The sequence below is a fragment of the Limulus polyphemus genome, unplaced genomic scaffold (genome assembly GCF_000517525.1).
Source record: "Limulus polyphemus unplaced genomic scaffold, Limulus_polyphemus-2.1.2 Scaffold263, whole genome shotgun sequence".
Taxonomy (NCBI): Eukaryota; Metazoa; Arthropoda; class Merostomata; order Xiphosura; family Limulidae; genus Limulus; species Limulus polyphemus.
In genome coordinates this window covers 526,912-536,156 of record NW_013665873.1, presented here as the reverse complement: position 1 = coordinate 536,156, position 9,245 = coordinate 526,912, and positions in this window count along the sequence as shown.

Here is a 9,245-nt window from a genome sequence, read left to right as displayed (position 1 = left end):
GTAATTGCTATCAAAAAACCAAAAAAAAAGCTATTCCAGAAAAACATTTCATACTTACTTGCTCAAATTACTGCAAGAAACAGCAAAACTTGATAACTGACACACTACGAAATTCACCAAATGAAAAATCTTTCTCATTGTCTCACAGCGAATGATTTTTTGACTGAGAAAATTTTCTCATTTCTTTACCTACCATAACCAAGGCACATTAGTGAGAAATTCTTTAAAATCTTGTTTTTGTCATCTTACACCTTTTAATGAAGATGGGAACATTGACAGGGAAATAGATTTGAACGAAAAAGTTTAATAAAGAGCGCGAACGTTAGTGTGATGTAAAATTACTCATGTTAGAAATTTTCATAAAAGTGACCCGACAAACGGCGCTAACTCGGTAACCCGTGGCCCGATTTTAGCGAAACTTGTTTTATTCTGTTTCTATTCTCATTTCAGGGTTACTAAATTTTACAAATATGTGCTATTGTGTGCCGTTTTTGCTGTATTTAATTACAGTCAAGCAACCAAACAAACTATCTCAGAGATTTAGTAGTATATAGAAGATAGATAGATGTATGTGATACTTTCGTAAGTCAGCACAACACTTAAATGCTACATTCAATGGCATGTTTGTTTATAATTAATGTTTCACAAAGCAAAACAAGCTTATGAGAATTACATTACAGTGTCAAATTCATTTTCAATGATCAACGCAGTTGGCAAAAGTATTTTAATGTAACTATAGCTTACATATCACACAGTGTAGGTTATATTAGCTTGTAGGGTGTTTAATAATAAATATCTTAAAGTTATTGCGCTTACGTTGCCATCTTTTGACAAACTAGGAAAATATATATGAACGAAGAGGTTTCATAAATAGCGCGAACGCGAACGGTAGTGTGATGTAAAATTACTCATGCTAGACATTTTCATAAAAGTGATCCGAAAAACGGCGCCAACTCGGTAACCCTTGGCCCGATTTTAACGAAACTTACTTTATTCTGTTTCTATTCTCATTTCTCATATTATGCGCCGTTTTTGCTGTATTTAATTACAGACAAGCAAACAATCGCAGAGTTTTAGTAGTATATAGATAGATATGTATATCTATAACAATGTCTCCAGACTTATTATTATTGATTATAGTTTTACAAGATGCTACAGTATAAACGGCTACTAATATGTTACTGAAACCTGGACAATATTAAAGAATGCAGTATTGAATATGTCATAGAGTAGTTTTGAAATTAATTCAAGTGCTTTCTTTTTTTTTGCCCTGAAGGATTTCTTTTAAGTCCTTCACTTTTCGCTATTGAAAAAAAATCCGGTGTTTTACTAATGCACATTAATTGGAAGATAATTCGTGCAGCTTCTAGCACATTAATTGGAAACTGCCATGTTGATGGTGATTCTTCATTTTTCGAGTTTGCTGTTCTTCATTGTTTCTCTAAAATTGATAAGTACTTTAGAAATGGAGACAAATTAGGGACAGTTTTTCCAGCCCTGTTTGTTTATTTTTTTTTAGAGGCCATAGTTGTATGCTCTGCACTTTGATTCAACTTGTTCTATACGTTTTTGACGGTCCCTATTTTTCTTTTTAAATTAACAATTTTTAATTATCTTGTACTAGTAATGTGAAAAGATTGAACCAGGGACTTGTAGAATGCATAGCACAATATATTCAAGTCGTTATGAATATGCATAGTGCTGTGTTGTAAGCTATTTTCAATGATGTAATTTGTCTGGTAGCAAGATGTATTTGTGGGCTTTAATGATAATGTTACCAATGAAAGATGATAAGCCTAGAATTTCTAGAGAAGGGACCTGGTAAAATCCGAACCAACACAAGAGTTCCCGGACGGACCATTTAGTCAACTTCAAATGCCTTAAAACCACATCAAATGCTTTCTCGTACTTCTGTCCACATACACAACATAAAATTATTGTGAAATATTTTACATTTTCACAGTTCATAACAATGTTGCCGGATCAACACAACAGTCCCTAGATGGACCATTTAATGAACTCCAATCGCTTTAAAAACCACACCAAATGTTTTCTTTTACTGCTGTCTGTATACATAACATTAAATTATTGTGAAATATAATTCATGTTCTCATAAATCATAAAAATGTTGTGGACCAACACAAGAGTACCCTGATGAGGCGCTAAAATAAGTTTGATCACCTCCTAATCTATATCACATCAATAATCATGAACACAAATTACTCTAACGATTACAAAAGGCGTGACTTTGATTGGACTGTAGAGATGCGAACAATGTGACTTGACAAAAGTGTTCCATTGACTGGTGTGTAACAATTTGATTCGTTCGATGAAACATTTGATTTCTTCGGTGTCCAGAGTGCTGAGTCACTGCATTGAATAAGTTGCATTCTGAAACATTGCACGAATTTCTGAATGTGGTACTATAACTACCGGCATAAATCTTAAGGAAATTATTAGTTTTTTGTTTGAATTTATGCACAAAGCTACACAATGGGCTATCTGTACTCTGCCCACCACGGGTATCGAAACCCGGTTTTTAGTGTTGTAAGTCCACAGACATACCGCTGTGCCACTGGGGGGCAAAATTATTAGTTCAGTTACGTGTTCAATTAAATTAGTTAAGCATTTGAGAGATTAGGATCTATAGCTTTGGACCTTCTGTTAGCCACTTTTATTTTCCAAGCCATTTCCATCAGTTATTTTTACTGTGTTTATTCTTTAATAATTTATTTTCATGTGAGAGGGTACTTTACCTTTGCTTTTTTTCGTATTTTCTTCCTTTTCCCTTTACTTACTAGTGGTTCTATGATCGCCGACGACTTAGTTGTAGCACTTTGAACTTATTAGGAAGAAATACATTGTAAATACATCGCAGTGACACATCACCATGTCAAACACAGCTCCAGTATCTCCTGTATTTCTTGAGGGTTATCTTCACCTCATATATCTACAATACAATGTATATATATTTTGTAATAACACACTTCAAGGTGCCGGGGTATTCAAAACTTCCTTAACACTGTCATTCATTATTGGTAGAGTTCTTAGTTTTAGGTTTTTATTTTTGTTTACATTTTCTGAGATTTTTAAATTATCTTAGGTAATTGTTTGCTTTATACCGTAATTTTCCAATAGATCTTAACATAAGAAGTCACTTCAAAAATCAATATATGGGAACATCTTTTTTCTCTTAAAATTTCAAATACTTCAGTCATTTGCCATTATACCAATAATTCATATATTGGTGATGTCATATATTAGCAACAAAAATGTTTTTTATACGTTCCCCACTAGAAATTATCACATTATTTAACAAAGTGATATTTGGGTCACAAAAAATATTTTTTATAAGCAAAATTATTCTTAAATGTATGATTAAGTAAATTCTAAAGTGACTGATTTGCTTAAATACTGACCATTTTCTGTAGGTACTTCAACCATCTTACTAGAGATATTCATTCCAATATCCATTTTTATTGTGTATATATAGATTAAATTTAGTGTCCAGTTCAGATTTCAAAAATAAAGACACTTGATAATTTAGGTGATTGTCAACAATGTCAATTCCCCCAAAAATTATGTGAGAGGGAGTGTGAATTTAGTAATCCCTCTGAGTCTGAGCCACTTGAAATATGGGCAAAATACATACAACATATAGAGGGGAATTATGAATACAAAGCTGCTTTTACAGTTTTAACCATGTCATTCCCATATTAATATGTACACTGGAGAATTTGGTAGGATATTAACAATGTTAAATATCAATATGTTTGCTTTTTAAAATTAAATGTTTTTCTATTTCAACTAATATCTGTTTCTAACTCCTGTGCTATCAACAGTTCAGTCTGTGACATTTTTTCATAAATTTAAAATGTGAAATTCTGTTGATTTTCTCTACATTACCTATTTTAAAAATACATCATAGTACTGTTTGTTTTGTATTTAAAATCTACATGTTTAATTTGTGAATTTTTTCATATCTACTGTAAGAGTAGCCAGTGGCACTCTACTTAGAGAATAGTCTAATTGTTCACAAGTTACCCACTGATAAAGGAATGCATTTTCTGGAATTTAGTTTACTGATTATGAATATATGATTGTATTTGAATAAAGAAAGGCACCAAAGATGATCAGGTATTTTCATTTTATTTCATACACAAACAAAACACTTGAAAAACTGGAAAATATTTTTTAAAATGATTTACACTCTTCACTTTTAGTCACCCTAAACATAACAGAAGGTTTGATTTGGTTGGTTGGTTGATTGGCGTTTTTTTTGGCACCAAACAAGCAGTCAAAATGCCAGAATTAAATGAAATATAAAATGGAAAAATAAAACAAGTTAAAACCTAAACAATGTCTAAAAATTAGGTAAAACTAAATATATTAAAAATGGCAAATGGCCCACAAAAATCTAAAAACAGAGTGCAACAAAGCCCACACATTGGCATATTTGTCCCAAATAAAAGAAAATGATGAATTAAAAACTGTGGCCAGTGTATAGCCTAGACAAGACAACTTCCTCCCTCTGATCCTCATGGAAACTAGATGGCCAAATAACAACAGTAGGTTTGATCTGGAAAAGCTTGTTATGGAGTTTTTTCAACCCAAATCGACTGTCCAATGGTGTAAAGGCACAACTTGATCAAAGGATCATAGTCCACTACGAGACAAGCATGGCTGTGACAATGCCAGAGCAGAAGGACTTAGCTGCAATGTGAGCAAGCTCATTCCCGCGAATACCGACATAGCTAGGTATCCAGAAAACTGGATAGAAATGGAGGACAGAGAAGACTGAGCCAATCATGTCTGAATACCCATGAGAACAGGGTGAGAACTCACATTAAGTGATCCTAGGGCCAGTACAGAGTCAAGCAAATCAGTGTGAACAGTACAATTAGTGTACTGCTTAGCTCCAACATGATCGAAGGCAAGAGAAATGGTAAGTAACCTGGCAATGAACACAGAAACTGTAAAGGGGATTCTGTGAGCAAGCATCTAGCCACAAAAACCATGGCAGAGCCCAAAAAGTCACCTGATTTTGAACCATCCATAAAAATGAGATATGGAAAAATGGTTCGAAAGATGTTTGGCAAATAAAAGATGGTATTTCCATTGGGGAGTATCCATCCACCACAGATGACTCAAGGAAAGGTCACAAGTGGGGATGGTAATGAGCCATGGCAGGATGGGCTGATCATCATCCAATGATAGACCCAATTCAGCAAGCTGTGCCTGGATATGAAGGCCAAAAGGAGGAATGGCAGACCATCTATTCTCAAAGAGAACAGTCCACTGATGAAGGAAGACACAACTCCAGGTAAAATGCTGTGGTAGGGATCGAAGCTTGGTAGCATAAAACAAGGAAAAATGTAAACGTTTGAGGTGAAGACGAAGATCAAGGGATTCAGTGTCCAGACTCTGGGCTGGTGAAGGGTGGAAAGTCCCTGTATAGAATCAAAGCCCCAGATGATGTACAATGTCCATCATCTTCAAGGCCAGAGTTCCTGGCAAAACCAGAAACCGATATTCCAACTTCATAGTGAACATCATCAGGTCTGACTGATGTACTGACAAATCAATGAAGAGCAAGCTTAAGTTCTACCATTGTATATTATAATCGTAGAAACGATCTGCCAGAAATGAAAGTGGAGCTCTTTCAGCCTGATACTTGATGGCCAAGATGTTGGGAGAAAAGACAGAAGTGCTAAAGAGGTGGAAAAAGCACTTTCCAAGAGTATCAGTGAATCTCTGTACGTCAGCAATTTTCTGGCCATTGGAGAGCAAGATGGAAAGGTGGATGGGAATCACACTTCCCACTGACGTTCCGAATCTTGTCTCAGACGACTTTGAAACTGGTGGAAGAAGAGATGCTGGTAGTGAACATATTCCAGAATTCCTTCTGGCTTTGGTGCCTGATCAACCGGACATGAAAGCGAGCCTGCTGAAAAGAAATGTGGTTGGAAAAAGTTGGAAATCTGGAAAAGATATCCCAGTCCTGTTTCTGGGCCTTCCATGCCTGCTGGCAGGCAGAAGATCACCATGGACAATGATACTGCGGGAAATGTGTCGAGGTTTGGGGATAGAATGAACAGTTGTTTGAATAATACCATCAGTTACTGGCTCCATGCAGTCATTAACAGATGAAAGACTAATCTTGTCCTAGATGAGTTTGGAACTGCTAGTACTGGTGAACTTAATCCAGAATCCCTTCTGGCTTTGGTGCCTGACCAACAGGGCACAGGCACGAGCCTGCTCAAAAGAAATGTGGTTGAAAAAGTTGGATACCTGAAAAAGATATCCCAGGCCTGTTTCTGAGCCTTCCATGCCTGCTGGCAGGCAGAAGACCACCATGGACAAGGATATTGTGGGAAATGTGTCGAAGTTTAGGGGATCAAACAATTAGCTGCTTCAAAAATATAATCAGTTACTGCCTCCATGCAGTTTTTAATAAATGGAAGTCTAACAACAAGACTTACAAGTTCTGAGAGAGCAGTGAAGGAAAGCCAATCAGCCTGCTCCAACTTCCACCATGGCACACGGGTTGGATGGCATTGACCATGGCCAGTCTCCCTCAAATTTGCCCCGTGGATCACTGTCAACCCTCGAAGGAAAATGAGAAAAAGCGAGGATGAAGATAGATAAATAACTGTAAAAGACTGAGTGGGTGCAGTAAAATTGGTAAATGAACCAGTATTGAAGAGAGAAGGTTATAACTTGAGATCATATGCTCCATAGAACGACCCATTCCATCAATATCAGCACCACCCCACAGGGGAATGTGTCCATTAAAGTCCCCCAACAGGAAAAAAGAAGATTGCAACTGTTCTATAAGAGCATCAAGGTAAAGAGAACATACAGTTATGGTACCATCTACAGAGATATGGACTGCTACTGCTTTCAAGTGTGTATTAAGTGGCATGGACATGATGGGTGTATGCTGGTCACCCAGCTGTGCCACATCTCCATGAACTCACCCATCACACAATCTCCCATTCTGGTATAAAGAAAACTGTCAAAAGTTGACAGCATCAACAGGTCTGAGGAATACTTTCTGTACGGAGAGACACATTGAATGATAGGAATCAATCAAGGCCTTAATGTCATCCAAGTTAGAATGAAAACCTCGACAGATCCACTATATCAATGTGGTAATTTGTACGTAGAAGGAGGAGATCTTGGCAGAAAACCCTTTTGTTTGCAACTATGACGTTTTTCTTTAGTAGAAAAATGTATATTGACGTCCACAGAAACTGCTCTTAGAAGTTTGGGCAGATCTCTGTCAGAAGAGGGGGTGAATAAATATGGTTCTGCACTTTGGGGCAGAAGAAGAGGGACCTGAGAAGACACTGAATGCAACAGTGGGAACAGAGAGAGGAATAAAAGCAAACTTGTCAGCTCTGGCATCCACAGAGAGCAAAAGGAAATCTCTGTCTGCACTTCCACAGTAGCAGTAGAATCAAATGGTGAAGCATATGTCCGAGATGAAGCAGAAGACAACAACATCCGAGCCTTAGTGTGAGAAATGTTGTTCACAGTATGTAAACATTGTACCTCTTCCATCTTTACGCACGTAGATCAAGAACAAAAGTATGACGGGTGGGAACCACCACAACTGACACAGTAAGGTTCCAGTTGAAACATGTAGGGTCATGGACTTTGACATCACAAGGAGCACACATCAAAGAACCAAAACAAGATGCTTTAGAATGGCCGACCTTCTGACACTGGAAACACCTGAGAGGGTTAGGAATATTGGACCATACCTTAAAGTTCAGATAACCTGCTTTAACGGTGGTAGGTGGACGTGGCAACCTAAACGTCAAAATCAGAACATTGGAGATGTCATACAGCTGAAACTCTTAGGCTGGAGAAACCAGCGACGATCTCCAACTTGGTAATGTTCTTTAAATCCTTTCCAACGATAACTCCTTATGAGTAATTCAAAGTAGCATGGGGAGTAGCCTCAATAGGTATGTCACCAATGGCCTTTGATTTCAGTAGGTGTTCAGTATGGTGTGGTGTAGATTTTTCTACCAAGTTGTCCCCAGAACATAACTTCTTGACTGACTTTGGAGTGCCAGCAAGCTCATCTAATCCATTCTAGATGAAAAAGGGAGACATTTTCTCTAATGATTTCTCAGTAAAATAATAACGAATGAGAAAAGAGGTACAGGAATTGATTTGGGTGGAGACTGTGGAACAGAGTCCATCATATGTGGTTGTCTACCTATTAACTCTCTCAATATAGGCTCGATAAATTTGACCAACCACTTGACCTTTTTGTACTCGTTTAAAGTCTTTATGGATTTAATACTTATAACTCTCAATATTGTGTGTATATCTTTACAAAATTTGGCAGTCTTTCAGTTAATATTACAAGTCTTTCATATACAAAAATCATATTTTTAGTGAAATAAAATAAAAATTTGTCCATTAACATATTGAATATTTGTTTTGAATAGTCCGTGTGCAGAGTAATTTTCATGTTAAAATTTAAAATACTTTTCCCCATCTCACAAATCTCAAATTTCTTTTGTGTAATCCCTGAAACCTCCTAAATGCATTTCAAACGTGTTTTCCACTAAAACTTTAGAGTTTATCTGTTATTTTCTCTACCCTATCTAAAAACGGGACCGGTCAGTTCGACCGACCTCATAACAACCAGAAAAAATTCTAAATAAGCCTAAATTACCCTATCTTTTTTCTAGAATGACTTTTATCCTAAGTAACTCTAGGTTCGTAACAATATACATCTATGTATAGTTCAATTTTATCGTTTTATTGCCGGTTGAACCTGTCTAACTACTATCAGCGCCATTATAAGTTGTAACTCACTCAGGGAACGTGCAGCTCACGTTAAGCTATCGAATTACATTATCCACGAGCTGCTCGCGTGCATGTCTCGTGAACCCTTTTAATTATATGATTATTATTACTTACTTTACCTAATTTAGTCTTAAATAGCTTAAAAAGATCCATACTTTTAATTTTAGTTACTGTTATAATAATAAATAAAGAATATATATGAAAAACAAGAAATAAAGTACTTACTCAATCTTCTTTTTTCTTGCCCTCGATTGTCCAGGAGAGTTAAGCCTGATTTTGTATAGTAATTATGGTAAAGCACTTAACAATTTTTATTTGATTAAATAATGCACCAAGAATATAGACTAATAACATGCAAAAAGCAAACAAATTCAGTTACCTCTCAAAAGTTTCTTAGCTCTCTGGCTATGCGA